Consider the following 21,098-nt stretch of genomic DNA (forward strand, 5'->3'; position numbering starts at 1 on the left):
TGCATCTAGCTCTGAAAAAATATTTGGGCTTCTAGCAGTGTGCGGGACTTGTTCTAATAGTCCACCGATACTAACCTCCATCAGGTTGCAAATTGAAAATAATTTTTTTCTGCATCTAGCTCTGAAAAAATATTTAGGCTTCTAGCAGTGTGTGGGACTTGGTCTATTAGTCCATCTATACTGACCTCCATCAGGCTGCAAATTCAAGATAATTTTTTTCTGCATCTAGCTTTGAAAAAATATTTGGGCTTCTAGCAGTGTGTGGGACTTGGTCTATTAGTCCATCTATACTGACCTCCATCAGGCTGCAAATTCAATATAATTTTTTTCTGCATCTAGCTCTGAAAAAATATTTGGGCTTCTAGCAGTGTGTGGGACTTGGTCTATTAGTCCATCTATACTGACCTTCATCAGGTTGTAAATTAAAAATAATTTTTATCTGCATCTAGCTCTGAAAAAATATTTGGGCTTCTAGCAGTGTGTGGGACTTGGTCTCTTAGTCCATCTATACTGTCCTCCATTAGGTTGCAAATTGAATATAATTTTTTTATGCATCTAGCTCTGAAAAAATATTTGGGCTTCTAGCAGTGTGTGGGACTTGGTCTATTAGTGCATCTATACTGACCTCCATCAGGTTGCAAATTGAATATAATTTTTTTCTACATCTAGCTCTGAAAAAATATTTGGGCTTCTAGCAGTGTATAGGACTTGTTCTATTAGTCCATCTATACTGAACTCCATCAGGTTGCAAATTAAAAATAATTTTTATCTGCATCTAGCTCTGAAAAAATATTTGGGCATCTAGCAGTGTGTGGGACTTGGTCTATTAGTCCATCTATACTGACCTCCATCAGGTTGCAAATTCAATATAATTTTTTTATGCATCTAGCTCTGAAAAAATATTTGGGCTTCTAGCAGTGTGTGGGACTTGGTCTCTTAGTCCATCTATACTGTCCTCCATTAGGTTGCAAATTGAATATAATTTTTTTATGCATCTAGCTCTGAAAAAATATTTGGGCTTCTAGCAGTGTGTGGGACTAGGTCTATTAGTGCATCTATACTGACCTCCATCAGGTTGCAAATTGAATATAATTTTTTTCTACATCTAGCTCTGAAAAAATATTTGGGCTTCTAGCAGTGTATAGGACTTGTTCTATTAGTCCATCTATACTGAACTCCATCAGGTTGCAAATTAAAAATAATTTTTATCTGCATCTAGCTCTGAAAAAATATTTGGGCATCTAGCAGTGTGTGGGACTTGGTCTATTAGTCCATCTATACTGACCTCCATCAGGTTGTAAATTCAATATAATTTTTTTCTGCTTCTATCTCTGAAAAAAATATTTGGGCTTCTAGCAGTGTGTGGGACTTGTTCTATTAGTCCATCTATACTGACCTCCATCAGGTTGCAAATTGAATATAATTTTTTTCTGCATCTAGCTCTGAAAAAATATTTGGGCTTCTAGCAGTGTGTGGGACTTGCTGTAATAGTCCATCTATACTGACCTCCATCAGGTTGCAAATTGAATATAATTTTTTTCTGCATCTAGCTCTGAAAAAATATTTGTGTTTCTAGCAGTGTGTGGGACTTGGTCTATTAGTTCATCTATACTGACCTCCATCAGGTTGAAAATTGAATATAATTTTTTTCTGCATCTAGCTCTGAAAAAATATTTGGGCATCTAGCAGTGTGTGGGACTTGGTCTATTAGTCCATCTATACTGACCTCCATCAGGTTACAAATTCAATATAATTTTTTTCTGCATCTAGCTCTGAAAAAAATATTTGGGCTTCTAGCAGTGTATGGGACTTGTTCTATTAGTCCATCTATACTGACCTTCATCAGGTTGCAAATTCAATATCATTTTTTTCTGCATCTAGCTCTGAAAAAAATATTTGGGCTTCTAGCAGTGTATGGGACTTGTTCTATTAGTCCATCTATATTGACCTTCATCAGGTTGCAAATTGAATATAATTTTTTTCTGCATCTAGCTCTGAAAAAATATTTGGGCTTCTAGCAGTGTGTGGGACTTGTTCTAATAGTCCATCTATACTGACCTCCATCAGGTTGCAAATTGAATATAATTTTTTTCTGCATCTAGCTCTGAAAAAATATTTGGGCTTCTAGCAGTGTGTGGGACTTGTTCTATTATTCCATCTATACTGACCTCCATCAGGTTGCAAATTAAAAATAATTTTTATCTCCATCTAGCTGTGAAAAAATATTTGGGCTTCTAGCAGTGTGTGGGACTTGGTCAATTATTCCATATATACTGACCTCCATCAGGCTGCAAATTCAATATAATTTTTTTCTGCATCTAGCTCTGAAAAAATATTTGGGCTTCTAGCAGTGTGTGGTACTTGGTCTATTAGTCCATCTATGCTGACCTCCATCAGGTTGCAAATTAAAAATAATTTTTATCTGCATCTAGCTCTGAAAAAATATTTGGGCTTCTAGCAGTGTGTGGGACTTGTTCTATTAGTCCATATATACTGGCCTCCATCAGGTTGCAAATTGAATATAATTTTTTTCTGCATCTAGCTCTGAAAAAAATATTTGGGCTTCTAGCAGTGTGTGGGGCTTGTTCTATTAGTCCATCTATACTGACCTCCATCAGGTTGCAAATTGAATATAATTTTTTTCTGCATCTAGCTCTGAAAAAATATTTGGGCTTCTAGCAGTGTATAGGACTTGTTCTATTATTCCATCTATACTGAACTCCATCAGGTTGCAAATTAAAAATAAATTTTATCTGCATCTAGCTCTGAAAAAATATTTGGGCATCTAGCAGTGTGTGGGACTTGGTCTATTAGTCCATCTATACTGACCTCCATCAGGTTGCAAATTCAATATAATTTTTTTATGCATCTAGCTCTGAAAAAATATTTGGGCTTCTAGCAGTGTGTGGGACTTGGTCTATTAGTGCATCTATACTGACCTCCATCAGGTTGCAAATTGAATGTAATTTTTTTCTGCATCTAGCTCTGAAAAAATATTTGGGCTTCTAGCAGTGTGTGGGACTTGTTCTATTTGTCCATCTATACTGACCTCCATCAGGTTGCAAATTAAAAATAATTTTTATCTGCATCTAGCTCTGAAAAAATATTTGGGCATCTAGCAGTGTGTGGGACTTGGTCTATTAGTCCATCTATACTGACCTCCATCAGGTTGCAAATTCAATATAATTTTTTTCTGCTTCTAGCTCTGAAAAAAATATTTGGGCTTCTAGCAGTGTGTGGGACTTGTTCTATTAGTCCATCTATACTGACCTCCATCAGGTTGCAAATTGAATATAATTTTTTTTTGCATCTAGCTCTGAAAAAATATTTGGGCTTCTAGCAGTGTGTGGGACTTGTTCTAATAGTACATCTATACTGACCTCCATCAGGTTGCAAATTGAATATAATTTTTTTCTGCATCTAGCTCTGAAAAAATATTTGGGCTTCCAGCAGTGTGTGGGACTTGGTCTATTAGTCCATCTATACTGACCTTCATCAGGTTGTAAATTAAAAATAATTTTTATCTGCATCTAGCTCTGAAAAAATATTTGGGCTCCTAGCAGTGTGTGGGACTTGGTCTCTTAGTCCATCTATACTGTCCTCCATTAGGTTGCAAATTGAATATAATTTTTTTATGCATCTAGCTCTGAAAAAATATTTGGGCTTCTAGCAGTGTGTGGGACTTGGTCTATTAGTGCATCTATACTGACCTCCATCAGGTTGCAAATTGAAAATAATTTTTTTCTACATCTAGCTCTGAAAAAATATTTGGGCTTCTAGCAGTGTATAGGACTTGTTCTATTAGTCCATCTATACTGAACTCCATCAGGTTGCAAATTAAAAATAATTTTTATCTGCATCTAGCTCTGAAAAAATATTTGGGCATCTAGCAGTGTGTGGGACTTGGTCTATTAGTCCATCTATACTGACCTCCATCAGGTTGCAAATTCAATATAATTTTTTTATGCATCTAGCTCTGAAAAAATATTTGGGCTTCTAGCAGTGTGTGGGACTTGGTCTCTTAGTCCATCTATACTGTCCTCCATTGGGTTGCAAATTGAATATAATTTTTTTATGCATCTAGCTCTGAAAAAATATTTGGGCTTCTAGCAGTGTGTGGGACTTGGTCTATTAGTGCATCTATACTGACCTCCATCAGGTTGCAAATTGAATATAATTTTTTTCTACATCTAGCTCTGAAAAAATATTTGGGCTTCTAGCAGTGTATAGGACTTGTTCTATTAGTCCATCTATACTGAACTCCATCAGGTTGCAAATTAAAAATAATTTTTATCTGCATCTAGCTCTGAAAAAATATTTGGGCATCTAGCAGTGTGTGGGACTTGGTCTCTTAGTCCATCTATACTGACCTCCATCAGGTTGCAAATTCAATATAATTTTTTTATGCATCTAGCTCTGAAAAAATACTTGGGCTTCTAGCAGTGTGTGGGACTTGGTCTATTAGTGCATCTATACTGACCTCCATCAGGTTGCAAATTGAATGTAATTTTTTTCTGCATCTAGCTCTGAAAAAATATTTGGGCTTCTAGCAGTGTGTGGGACTTGTTCTATTTGTCCATCTATACTGACCTCCATCAGTTTGCAAATTAAAAATAATTTTTATCTGCATCTAGCTCTGAAAAAATATTTGGGCATCTAGCAGTGTGTGGGACTTGGTCTATTAGTCCATCTATACTGACCTCCATCAGGTTGCAAATTCAATATAATTTTTTTCTGCTTCTAGCTCTGAAAAAAATATTTGGGCTTCTAGCAGTGTGTGGGACTTGTTCTATTAGTCCATCTATACTGACCTCCATCAGGTTGCAAATTGAATATAATTTTTTTTTGCATCTAGCTCTGAAAAAATATTTGGGCTTCTAGCAGTGTGTGGGAATTGTTCTAATAGTACATCTATACTGACCTCCATCAGGTTGCAAATTGAATATAATTTTTTTCTGCATCTAGCTCTGAAAAAATATTTGGGCTTCTAGCAGTGTGTGGGACTTGCTCTAATAGTCCATCTATACTGACCTCCATCAGGTTGCAAATTGAATATAATTTTTTTCTGCATCTAGCTCTGAAAAAATATTTGGGTTTCTAGCAGTGTGTGGGACTTGGTCTATTAGTTCATCTATACTGACCTCCATCAGGTTGCAAATTGAATATAATTTTTTTCTGCATCTAGCTCTGAAAAAATATTTGGGCATCTAGCAGTGTGTGGGACTTGGTCTATTAGTCCATCTATACTGACCTCCATCAGGTTACAAATTCAATATAATTTTTTTCTGCATCTAGCTCTGAAAAAAATATTTGGGCTTCTAGCAGTGTATGGGACTTGTTCTATTAGTCCATCTATACTGACCTTCATCAGGTTGCAAATTCAATATCATTTTTTTCTGCATCTAGCTCTGAAAAAAGTATTTGGGCTTCTAGCAGTGTATGGGACTTGTTCTATTAGTCCATCTATATTGACCTTCAACAGGTTGCAAATTGAATATAATTTTTTTCTGCATCTAGCTCTGAAAAAATATTTGGGCTTCTAGCAGTGTGTGGGACTTGTTCTAATAGTCCATCTATTCTGACCTCCATCAGGTTGCAAATTGAATATAATTTTTTTCTGCATCTAGCTCTGAAAAAATATTTGGGCTTCTAGCAGTGTGTGGGACTTGTTCTATTATTCCATCTATACTGACCTCCATCAGGTTGCAAATTAAAAATAATTTTTATCTCCATCTAGCTCTGAAAAAATATTTGGGCTTCTAGCAGTGTGTGGGACTTGGTCAATTATTCCATCTATACTGACCTCCATCAGGCTGCAAATTCAATATAATTTTTTTCTGCATCTAGCTCTGAAAAAATATTTGGGCTTCTAGCAGTGTGTGGTACTTGGTCTATTAGTCCATCTATGCTGACCTCCATCAGGTTGCAAATTAAAAATTTTTTTTATCTGCATCTAGCTCTGAAAAAATATTTGGGCTTCTAGCAGTGTGTGGGACTTGTTCTATTAGTCCATATATACTGGCCTCCATCAGGTTGCAAATTGAATATAATTTTTTTCTGCATCTAGCTCTGAAAAAAATATTTGGGCTTCTAGCAGTGTGTGGGGCTTGTTCTATTAGTCCATCTATACTGACCTCCATCAGGTTGCAAATTTAATATAATTTTTTTCTGCATATAGCTCTGAAAAAATATTTGGGCTTCTAGCAGTGTGTGGGACTTGTTCTAATAGACCATCTATACTGACCTCCATCAGGTTGCAAATTGAATATAATTTTTTTCTGCATCTAGCTCTGAAAAAATATTTGGGCTTCTAGCAGTGTGTGCGACTTGGTCTATTAGTCCATCTATACTGACCTCCATCAGGTTGCAAATTGAATATAATTTTTTTCTGCATCTAGCTCTGAAAAAATATTTGGGCTTCTAGCAGTGTGTGCGACTTGGTCTATTAGTCCATCTATACTGACCTCCATCAGGTTGCAAATTGAATATAATTTTTTTCTGCATCTAGCTCTCAAAAAATATTTGGGCTTCTAGCAGTGTGTGGGACTTGGTCTATTAGTCCATCTATACTGACCTCCATCAGGCTGCAAATTCAATATAATTTTTTTATGCATCTAGCTCTGAAAAAATATTTGGGCTTCTAGCAGTGTGTGGGACTTGGTCTATTAGTGCATCTATACTGACCTCCATCAGGTTGCAAATTGAATATAATTTTTTTCTGCATCTAGCTCTGAAAAAATATTTGGGCTTCTAGCAGTGTGTGGGACTTGTTCTATTTGTCCATCTATACTGACCTCCATCAGGTTGCAAATTAAAAATAATTTTTTGTCTGCATCTAGCTCTGAAAAACTATTTGGGCATCTAGCAGTGTGTGGGACTTGGTCTATTAGTCCATCTATACTGACCTCCATCAGGTTGCAAATTCAATATAATTTTTTTCTGCTTCTAGCTCTGAAAAAAATATTTGGGCTTCTAGCAGTGTGTGGGACTTGTTCTATTAGTCCATCTATACTGACCTCCATCAGGTTGCAAATTGAATATAATTTTTATTTGCATCTAGCTCTGAAAAAATATTTGGGCTTCTAGCAGTGTGTGGGACTTGTTCTAATAGTACATCTATACTGACCTCCATCAGGTTGCAAATTAAAAATAATTTTTATCCGCATCTAGCTCTGAAAAAATATTTGGGCATCTAGCAGTGTGTGGGACTTGGTCTATTAGTCCATCTATACTGACCTCCATCAGGTTGCAAATTCAATATAATTTTTTTCTGCATCTAGCTCTAAAAAAAATATTTGGGCTTCTAGCAGTATATGGGGCTTGTTCTATTAGTCCATCTATACTGACCTTCATCAGGTTGCAAATTGAATATAATTTTTTTCTGCATCTAGCTCTGAAAAAATATTTGGGCTTCTAGCAGTGTGTGGGACTTGTTCTGATAGTCCATCTATACTGACCTCCATCAGGTTGCAAATTGAATATAATTTTTTTCTGCATCTAGCTCTGAAAAAATATTTGGGCTTCTAGCAGTGTGTGGGACTTGGTCTATTAGTCCATCTATACTGACCTCAATCAGGTTGCAAATTGAATATAATTTTTTTCTGCATCTAGCTCTCAAAAAATATTTGGGCTTCTAGCAGTGTGTGGGACTTGTGCTAATAGTTCATCTATACTGACCTCCATCAGGTTGCCAATTGAATATAATTTTTTTCTGCATCTAGCTCTGAAAAAATATTTGGGCTTCTAGCAGTATTTGGGACTTGGTCTATTAGTCCATCTATACTGACCTCCGTCAGGTTGCAAATTGAATATAATTTTTTTCTGCATCTAGCTCTGAAAAAATATTTGGGCTTCTAGCAGTGTGTGGGACTTGTTCTATTAGTCCATCTATACTGACCTCCATCAGGTTGCAAATTCAATATAATTTTTTTCTGCATCTAGCTCTGAAAAAATATTTGGGCTTCTAGCAGTGTGTGGGACTTTTTCTAATAGCCCATCTATGCTGACCTCCATCAGGTTGCAAATAGAATATAATTTTTTTCTGCATCTAGCTCTGAAAAAACATTTGGGCTTCTAGCAGTGTGTGGGACTTGGTCTATTAGTCCATCTATACTGACCTCCATCAGGTTGCAAATTGAATATAATTTTTTTCTGCATCTAGCTCTGAAAAAATATTTGGGCTTCTAGCAGTGTGTGGGACTTGGTCTATTAGTCCATCTATACTGACCTCCATCAGGTTGCAAATTGAATATAATTTTTTTCTGCATCTAGCTCTGAAAAAATATTTGGGCTTCTAGCAGTTTGTGGGACTTGGTCTATTAGTCCATCTATATTGACCTCCATCAGGTTGCAAATTAAAAATAATTTTTATCTGCATCTAGCTCTGAAAAAATATTTGGGCTTCTAGCAGTGTGTGGGACTTGTTCGATTAGTCCATCTATACTGACCTCCATCAGGTTGCAAATTGAATATAATTTTTTTCTGTATCTAGCTCTGAAAAAATATTTGGGCTTCTAGCAGTGTGTGGGACTTGGTCTATTAGTCCATCTATACTGACCTCCATCAGGTTGCAAATTAAAAATAATTTTTATCTGCATCTAGCTCTGAAAAAATATTTGGCAATCTAGCAGTGTGTAGGACGTGGTCTATTAGTCCATCTATACTGACCTCCATCAGGTTGCAAATTGAATATAATTTTTTTCTGCATCTAGCTCTGAAAAAATATTTGGGCTTATAGCAGTGTGTGGGACTTGTTCTATTAGTCCATCTATACTGACCTCCATCAGGTTGCAAATTAAAAATAATTTTTATCTGCATCTAGCTCTGAAAAAATATTTGGGCTTCTAGCAGTGTGTGGGACTTGGTCTATTAGTCCATCTATACTGACCTCCATCAGGTTGCAAATTCAATATAATTTTTTTCTGCATCTAGCTCTGAAAAAATATTTGGGCTTCTAGCAGTGTGTGGGACTTGGTCTATTAGTCCATCTATACTGACCTCCATCAGGTTGCAAATTAAAAATAATTTTATTCTGCATCTAGCTCTGAAAAAATATTTGGGCTTCTAGCAGTGTGTGGGACTTGTTCTATTAGTCCATCTATACTGACCTCCATCAGGTTGCAAATTAAAAATAATTTTTATCTGCATCTAGCTCTGAAAAAATATTTGGGCATCTAGCAGTGTGTAGGACTTGGTCTATTAGTCCATCTATACTGACCTCCATCAGGTTGCAAATTGAATATAATTTTTTTCTGCATCTAGCTCTGAAAAAATATTTGGGCTTCTAGCAGTGTGTGGGACTTGTTCTATTAGTCCATCTATACTGACCTCCATCAGGTTGCAAATTAAAAATAATTTTTATCTGCATCTAGCTCTGAAAAAATATTTGGGCTTCTAGCAGTGTGTGGGACTAGGTCTATTAGTCCATCTATACTGACCTCCATCAGGTTGCAAATTCAATATAATTTTTTTCTGCATCTATCAGTGAAAAAATATCTGGGCTACTTGCAGTGTGTGGGGCTTGGTCTATTAGTCCATCTATACTGACCTCCATCAGGTTGTAAATTAAAAATAATTTTTACCTGCATCTTGCTCTGAAAAAATACTTGGGCTTCTAGCAGTGTGTGGGACTCGGTCTATTAGTCCATCTATACTGACCTCCATCAGGTTGCAAATTGAATATAATTTTTTTCTGCATCTAGCTCTGAAAAAATATTTTGGCTTCTAGCAGTGTGTGGGACTTGGTCTATTAGTCCGTCTATACTGACCTCCATCAGGTTGCAAATTGAATATAATTTTTTTCTGCATCTAGCTCTCAAAAAATATTTGGGCTTCTAGCAGTGTGTGGGACTTGGTCTATTAGTCCATCTATACTGACCTCCATCAGGTTGCAAATTGAATATAATTTTTTTCTGCATCTAGCTCTGAAAAAATATTTGGGCATCTAGCAGTGTGTAGGACTTGGTCTATTAGTCCATCTATACTGACCTCCATCAGGTTGCAAATTGAATATAATTTTTTTCTGCATCTAGCTCTGAAAAAATATTTGGGCTTTTAGCAGTGTGTGGGACTTGGTCTATTAGTCCATCTATACTGACCTCCATCAGGTTGCAAATTGAATATAATTTTTTTCTGCATCTAGCTCTCAAAAAATATTTGGGTTTCTAGCAGTGTGTGGGACTTGTTCTAATAGTTCATCTATACTGACCTCCATCAGGTTGCAAATTGAATATAATTTTTTTCTGCATCTAGCTCTGAAAAAATATTTGGGCTTCTAGCAGTGTGTGGGACTTGGTCTATTAGTCCATCTATACTGACCTCCGTCAGGTTACAAATTGAATATAATTTTTTTCTGCATCTATCTCTGAAAAAATATTTGGGCTTCTAGCAGTGTGTGGGACTTGTTCTATTAGGCCATCTATACTGACCTCCATCAGGTTGCAAATTAAAAATAATTTTTATCTGCATCTAGCTCTGAAAAAATATTTGGGCATCTAGCAGTGTGGGACTTGGTCTATTAGTCCATCTATACTGACCTCCATCAGGTTGCAAATTGAATATAATTTTTTTCTGCATCTAGCTCTGAAAAAATATTTGGGCTTCTAGCAGTGTGTGGGACTTTTTCTACTAGTCCATCTATACTGACCTCCATCAGGTTGCAAATTGAACATAATTTTTTTCTGCATCTAGCTCTGAAAATATATTTGGGCTTCTAGCAGTGTGTGGGACTTGGTCTATTAGTCCATCTATACTGACCTCCATCAGGTTGCAAATTGAATATAATTTTTTTCTGCATCTAGCTCTGAAAAAATATTTGGGTTTCTAGCAGTGTGTGGGACTTGGTCTATTAGTCCATCTATACTGACCTCCATCAGGTTGCAAATTGAATATAATTTTTATCTGCATCTAGCTCTGAAAAAATATTTGGGCATCTAGCAGTGTGTAGGACTTGGTCTATTAGTCCATCTATACTGACCTCCATCAGGTTGCAAAGTGAATATAATTTTTTTCTGCATCTAGCTCTGAAAAAATATTTGGGCTTCTAGCAGTGTGTGGGACTAGGTCTATTAGTCCATCTATACTGACCTCCATCAGGTTGCAAATTCAATATAATTTTTTTCTGCATCTATCAGTGAAAAAATATCTGGGCTACTTGCAGTGTGTGGGGCTTGGTCTATTAGTCCATCTATACTGACCTCCATCAGGTTGTAAATTAAAAATAATTTTTACCTGCATCTAGCTCTGAAAAAATACTTGGGCTTCTAGCAGTGTGTGGGACTCGGTCTATTAGTCCATCTATACTGACCTCCATCAGGTTGCAAATTGAATATAATTTTTTTCTGCATCTAGCTCTGAAAAAATATTTTGGCTTCTAGCAGTGTGTGGGACTTGGTCTATTAGTCCGTCTATACTGACCTCCATCAGGTTGCAAATTGAATATAATTTTTTTCTGCATCTAGCTCTCAAAAAATATTTGGGCTTCTAGCAGTGTGTGGGACTTGGTCTATTAGTCCATCTATACTGACCTCCATCAGGTTGCAAATTGAATATAATTTTTTTCTGCATCTAGCTCTGAAAAAATATTTGGGCATCTAGCAGTGTGTAGGACTTGGTCTATTAGTCCATCTATACTGACCTCCATCAGGTTGCAAATTGAATATAATTTTTTTCTGCATCTAGCTCTGAAAAAATATTTGGGTTTCTAGCAGTGTGTGGGACTTGGTCTATTAGTCCATCTATACTGACCTCCATCAGGTTGCAAATTGAATATAATTTTTTTCTGCATCTAGCTCTGAAAAAATATTTGGGCTTCTAGCAGTGTGTGGGACTTGGTCTATTAGTCCATCTATACTGACCTCAATCAGGTTGCAAATTAAAAATAATTTTTATCTGCATCTAGCTCTGAAAAAATATTTGGGCATCTAGCAGTGTGTAGGACTTGGTCTATTAGTCCATCTATACTGACCTCCATCAGGTTGCAAAGTGAATATAATTTTTTTCTGCATCTAGCTCTGAAAAAATATTTGGTCATCTAGCAGTGTGTAGGACTTGGTCTATTAGTCCATCTATACTGACCTCCATCAGGTTGCAAATTGAATATAATTTTTTTCTGCATCTAGCTCTGAAAAAATATTTGGGCTTTTAGCAGTGTGTGGGACTTGGTCTATTAGTCCATCTATACTGACCTCCATCAGGTTGCAAATTGAATATAATTTTTTTCTGCATCTAGCTCTCAAAAAATATTTGGGCTTCTAGCAGTGTGTGGGACTTGTGCTAATAGTTCATCTATACTGACCTCCATCAGGTTGCAAATTGAATATAATTTTTTTCTGCATCTAGCTCTGAAAAAATATTTGGGCTTCTAGCAGTGTGTGGGACTTGGTCTATTAGTCCATCTATACTGACCTCCGTCAGGTTGCAAATTGAATATAATTTTTTTCTGCATCTAGCTCTGAAAAAATATTTGGGCTTCTAGCAGTGTGTGGGACTTGTTCTATTAGTCCATCTATACTGGCCTCCATCAGGTTGCAAATTAAAAATAATTTTTATCCGCATCTAGCTCTGAAAAAATATTTGGGCATCTAGCAGTGTGTGGGACTTGGTCTATTAGTCCATCTATACTGAACTCCATCAGGTTGCAAATTCAATATAATTTTTTTCTGCATCTAGCTCTGAAAAAAATATTTGGGCTTCTAGCAGTGTGTGGGACTTGTGCTAATAGTTCATCTATACTGACCTCCATCAGGTTGCAAATTGAATATAATTTTTTTCTGCATCTAGCTCTGAAAAAATATTTGGGCTTCTAGCAGTGTGTGGGACTTGGTCTATTAGTCCATCTATACTGACCTCCGTCAGGTTGCAAATTAAATATAATTTTTTTCTGCATCTAGCTCTGAAAAAATATTTGGGCTTCTAGCAGTGTGTGGGACTTGTTCTATTAGTCCATCTATACTGGCCTCCATCAGGTTGCAAATTAAAAATAATTTTTATCCGCATCTAGCTCTGAAAAAATATTTGGGCATCTAGCAGTGTGTGGGACTTGGTCTATTAGTCCATCTATACTGAACTCCATCAGGTTGCAAATTCAATATAATTTTTTTCTGCATCTAGCTCTGAAAAAAATATTTGGGCTGCTAGCAGTGTATGGGACTTGTTCTATTAGTCCATCTATACTGACCTTCATCAGGTTGCAAATTGAATATAATTTTTTTCTGCATCTAGCTCTGAAAAAATATTTGGGCTTCTAGCAGTGTGTGGGACTTGTTCTAATAGTCCATCTATACTGTCCTCCATTAGGTTGCAAATTGAATATAATTTTTTTCTGCATCTAGCTCTGAAAAAATATTTGGGCTTCTAGCAGTGTGTGGGACTTGGTCTATTAGTCCATCTATACTGACCTCCATCAGGTTGCAAATTAAAAATAATTTTTATCTCCATCTAGCTCTGAAAAAATATTTGGGCTTCTAGCAGTGTGTGGGACTTGGTCAATTAGTCCATCTATACTGACCTCCATCAGGCTGCAAATTCAATATAATTTTTTTCTGCATCTAGCTCTGAAAAAATATTTGGGCTTCTAGCAGTGTGTGGGACTTGGTCTATTAGTCCATCTATGCTGACCTCCATCAGGTTGTAAATTAAAAATAATTTTTATCTGCATCTAGCTCTGAAAAAATATTTGGGCTTCTAGCAGTGTGTGGGACTTGTTCTATTAGTCCATCTATACTGACCTCCATCAGGTTGCAAATTCAATATAATTTTTTTCTGCATCTAGCTCTGAAAAAATATTTGGGCTTCTAGCAGTGTGTGGGACTTTTTCTAATAGTCCATCTATGCTGACCTCCATCAGGTTGCAAATAGAATATAATTTTTTTCTGCATCTAGCTCTGAAAAAACATTTGGGCTTCTAGCAGTGTGTGGGACTTGGTCTATTAGTCCATCTATACTGACCTCCATCAGGTTGCAAATTGAATATAATTTTTTTCTGCATCTAGCTCTGAAAAAATATTTGGGCTTCTAGCAGTGTGTGGGACTTGGTCTATTAGTCCATCTATACTGACCTCCATCAGGTTGCAAATTGAATATAATTTTTTTCCGCATCTAGCTCTGAAAAAATATTTGGGCTTCTAGCAGTGTGTGGGACTTGGTCTATTAGTCCATCTATACTGACCTCCATCAGGTTGCAAATTAAAAATAATTTTTATCTGCATCTAGCTCTGAAAAAATATTTGGGCTTCTAGCAGTGTGTGGGACTTGTTCGATTAGTCCATCTATACTGACCTCCATCAGGTTAGAAATTGAATATAATGTTTTTCTGCATCTAGCTCTGAAAAAATATTTGGGTTTCTAGCAGTGTGTGGGACTTGGTCTATTAGTCCATCTATACTGACCTCCATCAGGTTGCAAATTAAAAATAATTTTTATCTGCATCTAGCTCTGAAAAAATATTTGGGCATCTAGCAGTGTGTAGGACTTGGTCTATTAGTCCATCTATACTGACCTCCATCAGGTTGCAAATTGAATATAATTTTTTTTTGCATCTAGCTCTGAAAAAATATTTGGGCTTCTAGCAGTGTGTGGGACTTGTTCTAATAGTACATCTATACTGACCTCCATCAGGTTGCAAATTGAATATAATTTTTTTCTGCATCTAGCTCTGAAAAAATATTTGGGCTTCTAGCAGTGTGTGGGACTTGGTCTATTAGTCCATCTATACTGACCTTCATCAGGTTGCAAATTGAATATAATTTTTTTCTGCATCTAGCTCTGAAAAAATATTTGGGCTTCTAGCAGTGTGTGGGACTTGGTCTATTAGTCCATCTATACTGACCTCCGTCAGGTTACAAATTGAATATAATTTTTTTCTGCATCTATCTCTGAAAAAATATTTGGGCTTCTAGCAGTGTGTGGGACTTGTTCTATTAGGCCATCTATACTGACCTCCATCAGGTTGCAAATTAAAAATAATTTTTATCTGCATCTAGCTCTGAAAAAATATTTGGGCATCTAGCAGTGTGTGGGACTTGGTCTATTAGTCCATCTATACTGACCTCCATCAGGTTGCAAATTGAATATAATTTTTTTCTGCATCTAGCTCTGAAAAAATATTTGGGCTTCTAGCAGTGTGTGGGACTTTTTCTACTAGTCCATCTATACTGACCTCCATCAGGTTGCAAATTGAACATAATTTTTTTCTGCATCTAGCTCTGAAAATATATTTGGGCTTCTAGCAGTGTGTGGGACTTGGTCTATTAGTCCATCTATACTGACCTCCATCAGGTTGCAAATTGAATATAATTTTTTTCTGCATCTAGCTCTGAAAAAATATTTGGGTTTCTAGCAGTGTGTAGGACTTGGTCTATTAGTCCATCTATACTGACCTCCATCAGGTTGCAAATTGAATATAATTTTTTTCTGCATCTAGCTCTGAAAAAATATTTGGGCTTTTAGCAGTGTGTGGGACTTGTTCTATTAGTCCATCTATACTGACCTCCATCAGGTTGCAAATTCAATATAATTTTTTTCTGCATCTAGCTCTGAAAAAATATTTGGGCTTCTAGCAGTGTGTGGGACTTTTTCTAATAGTCCATCTATGCTGACCTCCATCAGGTTGCAAATAGAATATAATTTTTTTCTGCATCTAGCTCTGAAAAAACATTTGGGCTTCTAGCAGTGTGTGGGACTTGGTCTATTAGTCCATCTATACTGACCTCCATCAGGTTGCAAATTGAATATAATTTTTTTCTGCATCTAGCTCTGAAAAAATATTTGGGCTTCTAGCAGTGTGTGGGACTTGGTCTATTAGTCCATCTATACTGACCTCCATCAGGGTGCAAATTGAATATAATTTTTTTCCGCATCTAGCTCTGAAAAAATATTTGGGCTTCTAGCAGTGTGTGGGACTTGGTCTATTAGTCCATCTATACTGACCTCCATCAGGTTGCAAATTAAAAATAATTTTTATCTGCATCTAGGTCTGAAAAAATATTTGGGCTTCTAGCAGTGTGTGGGACTTGTTCGATTAGTCCATCTATACTGACCTCCATCAGGTTAGAAATTGAATATAATGTTTTTCTGCATCTAGCTCTGAAAAAATATTTGGGTTTCTAGCAGTGTGTGGGACTTGGTCTATTAGTCCATCTATACTGACCTCCATCAGGTTGCAAATTAAAAATAATTTTTATCTGCATCTAGCTCTGAAAAAATATTTGGGCATCTAGCAGTGTGTAGGACTTGGTCTATTAGTCCATCTATACTGACCTCCATCAGGTTGCAAATTGAATATAATTTTTTTTTGCACCTAGCTCTGAAAAAATATTTGGGCTTCTAGCAGTGTGTGGGACTTGTTCTAATAGTACATCTATACTGACCTCCATCAGGTTGCAAATTGAATATAATTTTTTTCTGCATCTAGCTCTGAAAAAATATTTGGGCTTCTAGCAGTGTGTGGGACTTGGTCTATTAGTCCATCTATACTGACCTTCATCAGGTTGCAAATTGAATATAATTTTTTTCTGCATCTAGCTCTGAAAAAATATTTGGGCTTCTAGCAGTGTGTGGGACTTGGTCTATTAGTCCATCTATACTGACCTCCGTCAGGTTACAAATTGAATATAATTTTTTTCTGCATCTATCTCTGAAAAAATATTTGGGCTTCTAGCAGTGTGTGGGACTTGTTCTATTAGGCCATCTATACTGACCTCCATCAGGTTGCAAATTAAAAATAATTTTTATCTGCATCTAGCTCTGAAAAAATATTTGGGCATCTAGCAGTGTGTGGGACTTGGTCTATTAGTCCATCTATACTGACCTCCATCAGGTTGCAAATTGAATATAATTTTTTTCTGCATCTAGCTCTGAAAAAATATTTGGGCTTCTAGCAGTGTGTGGGACTTTTTCTACTAGTCCATCTATACTGACATCCATCAGGTTGCAAATTGAACATAATTTTTTTCTGCATCTAGCTCTGAAAATATATTTGGGCTTCTAGCAGTGTGTGGGACTTGGTCTATTAGTCCATCTATACTGACCTCCATCAGGTTGCAAATTGAATATAATTTTTTTCTGCATCTAGCTCTGAAAAAATATTTGGGTTTCTAGCAGTGTGTAGGACTTAGTCTATTAGTCCATCTATACTGACCTCCATCAGGTTGCAAATTGAATATAATTTTTTTCTGCATCTAGCTCTGAAAAAATATTTGGGCTTTTAGCAGTGTGTGGGACTTGGTCTATTAGTCCATCTATACTGACCTCCATCAGGTTGCAAATTGAATATAATTTTTTTCTGCATCTAGCTCTCAAAAAATATTTGGGCTTCTAGCAGTGTGTGGGACTTGTGCTAATAGTTCATCTATACTGACCTCCATCAGGTTGCAAATTGAATATAATTTTTTTCTGCATCTAGCTCTGAAAAAATATTTGGGCTTCTAGCAGTGTGTGGGACTTGGTCTATTAGTTCATCTATACTGACCTCCGTCAGGTTGCAAATTGAATATAATTTTTTTCTGCATCTAGCTCTGAAAAAATATTTGGGTTTCTAGCAGTGTGTGGGACTTGGTCTATTAGTCCATCTATACTGACCTCCATCACGTTGCAAATTGAATATAATTTTTTTCTGCATCTAGCTCTGATAAAATATTTGGGCTTCTAGCAGTGTGTGGGACTTGGTCTATTAGTCCATCTATACTGACCTCAATCAGGTTGCAAATTAAAAATAATTTTTTTCTGCATCTAGCTCTGAAAAAATATTTGGTCATCTAGCAGTGTGTAGGACTTGGTCTATTAGTCCATCTATACTGACCTCCATCAGGTTGCAAATTGAATATAATTTTTTTCTGCATCTAGCTCTGAAAAAATATTTGGGCTTTTAGCAGTGTGTGGGACTTGGTCTATTAGTCCATCTATACTGACCTCCATCAGGTTGCAAATTGAATATAATTTTTTTCTGCATCTAGCTCTCAAAAAATATTTGGGCTTCTAGCAGTGTGTGGGACTTGTGCTAATAGTTCATCTATACTGACCTCCATCAGGTTGCAAATTGAATATAATTTTTTTCTGCATCTAGCTCTGAAAAAATATTTGGGCTTCTAGCAGTGTGTGGGACTTGGTCTATTAGTTCATCTATACTGACCTCCGTCAGGTTGCAAATTGAATATAATTTTTTTCTGCATCTAGCTCTGAAAAAATATTTGGGCTTCTAGCAGTGTGTGGGACTTGTTCTATTAGTCCATCTATACTGGCCTCCATCAGGTTGCAAATTAAAAATAATTTTTATCCGCATCTAGCTCTGAAAAAATATTTGGGCATCTAGCAGTGTGTGGGACTTGGTCTATTAGTCCATCTATACTGAACTCCATCAGGTTGCAAATTCAATATAATTTTTTTCTGCATCTAGCTCTGAAAAAAATATTTGGGCTTCTAGCAGTGTGTGGGACTTTTTCTACTAGTCCATCTATACTGACCTCCATCAGGTTGCAAATTGAACATAATTTTTTTCTGCATCTAGCTCTGAAAATATATTTGGGCTTCTAGCAGTGTGTGGGACTTGGTCTATTAGTCCATCTATACTGACCTCCATCAGGTTGCAAATTGAATATAATTTTTTTCTGCATCTAGCTCTGAAAAAATATTTGGGTTTCTAGCAGTGTGTGGGACTTGGTCTATTAGTCCATCTATACTGACCTCCATCAGGTTGCAAATTGAATATAATTTTTTTCTGCATCTAGCTCTGAAAAAATATTTGGGCTTCTAGCAGTGTGTGGGACTTGGTCTATTAGTCCATCTATACTGACCTCCATCAGGTTGCAAATTAAAAATAATTTTTATCTGCATCTAGCTCTGAAAAAATATTTGGGCATCTAGCAGTGTGTAGGACTTGGTCTATTAGTCCATCTATACTGACCTCCATCAGGTTGCAAAGTGAATATAATTTTTTTCTGCATCTAGCTCTGAAAAAATATTTGGTCATCTAGCAGTGTAGGACTTGGTCTATTAGTCCATCTATACTGACCTCCATCAGGTTGCAAATTGAATATAATTTTTTTCTGCATCTAGCTCTGAAAAAATATTTGGGCTTTTAGCAGTGTGTGGGACTTGGTCTATTAGTCCATCTATTCTGACCTCCATCAGGTTGCAAATTGAATATAATTTTTTTCTGCATCTAGCTCTCAAAAAATATTTGAGTTTCTAGCAGTGTGTGGGACTTGTGCTAATAGTTCATCTATACTGACCTCCATCAGGTTGCAAATTGAATATAATTTTTTTCTGCATCTAGCTCTGAAAAAATATTTGGGCTTCTAGCAGTGTGTGGGACTTGGTCTATTAGTCCATCTATACTGACCTCCGTCAGGTTGCAAATTGAATATAATTTTTTTCTGCATCTAGCTCTGAAAAAATATTTGGGCTTCTAGCAGTGTGTGGGACTTGTTCTATTAGTCCATCTATACTGGCCTCCATCAGGTTGCAAATTAAAAATAATTTTTATCCGCATCTAGCTCTGAAAAAATATTTGGGCATCTAGCAGTGTGTGGGACTTGGTCTATTAGTCCATCTATACTGAACTCCATCAGGTTGCAAATTCAATATAATTTTTTTCTGCATCTAGCTCTGAAAAAAATATTTGGGCTGCTAGCAGTGTATGGGACTTGTTCTATTAGTCCATCTATACTGACCTTCATCAGGTTGCAAATTGAATATAATTTTTTTCTGCATCTAGCTCTGAAAAAATATTTGGGCTTCTAGCAGTGTGTGGGACTTGTTCTAATAGTCCATCTATACTGTCCTCCATTAGGTTGCAAATTGAATATAATTTTTTTCTGCATCTAGCTCTGAAAAAATATTTGGGCTTCTAGCAGTGTGTGGGACTTGGTCTATTAGTCCATCTATACTGACCTCCATCAGGTTGCAAATTAAAAATAATTTTTATCTCCATCTAGCTCTGAAAAAATATTTGGGCTTCTAGCAGTGTGTGGGACTTGGTCAATTAGTCCATCTATACTGACCTCCACCAGGCTGCAAATTCAATATAATTTTTTTCTGCATCTAGCTCTGAAAAAATATTTGGGCTTCTAGCAGTGTGTGGGACTTGGTCTATTAGTCCATCTATGCTGACCTCCATCAGGTTGTAAATTAAAAATAATTTTTATCTGCATCTAGCTCTGAAAAAATATTTGGGCTTCTAGCAGTGTGTGGGACTTGTTCTATTAGTCCATCTATACTGACCTCCATCAGGTTGCAAATTCAATATAATTTTTTTCTGCATCTAGCTCTGAAAAAATATTTGGGCTTCTAGCAGTGTGTGGGACTTTTTCTAATAGTCCATCTATGCTGACCTCCATCAGGTTGCAAATAGAATATAATTTTTTTCTGCATCTAGCTCTGAAAAAACATTTGGGCTTCTAGCAGTGTGTGGGACTTGGTCTATTAGTCCATCTATACTGACCTCCATCAGGTTGCAAATTGAATATAATTTTTTTCTGCATCTAGCTCTGAAAAAATATTTGGGCTTCTAGCAGTGTGTGGGACTTGGTCTATTAGTCCATCTATACTGACCTCCATCAGGTTGCAAATTGAATATAATTTTTTTCCGCATCTAGCTCTGAAAAAATATTTGGGCTTCTAGCAGTGTGTGGGACTTGGTCTATTAGTCCATCTATACTGACCTCCATCAGGTTGCAAATTAAAAATAATTTTTATCTGCATCTAGCTCTGAAAAAATATTTGGGCTTCTAGCAGTGTGTGGGACTTGTTCGATTAGTCCATCTATACTGACCTCCATCAGGTTGCAAATTGAATATAATGTTTTTCTGCATCTAGCTCTGAAAAAATATTTGGGTTTCTAGCAGTGTGTGGGACTTGGTCTATTAGTCCATCTATACTGACCTCCATCAGGTTGCAAATTAAAAATAATTTTTATCTGCATCTAGCTCTGAAAAAATATTTGGGCATCTAGCAGTGTGTAGGACTTGGTCTATTAGTCCATCTATACTGACCTCCATCAGGTTGCAAATTGAATATAATTTTTTTTTGCATCTAGCTCTGAAAAAATATTTGGGCTTCTAGCAGTGTGTGGGACTTGTTCTAATAGTACATCTATACTGACC

Source organism: Phyllobates terribilis, unplaced genomic scaffold, assembly GCF_046119375.1.
Source record: "Phyllobates terribilis strain yellow unplaced genomic scaffold, ASM4611937v1 Scaffold_11__3_contigs__length_659146591, whole genome shotgun sequence".
NCBI lineage: Eukaryota > Metazoa > Chordata > Amphibia > Anura > Dendrobatidae > Phyllobates > Phyllobates terribilis.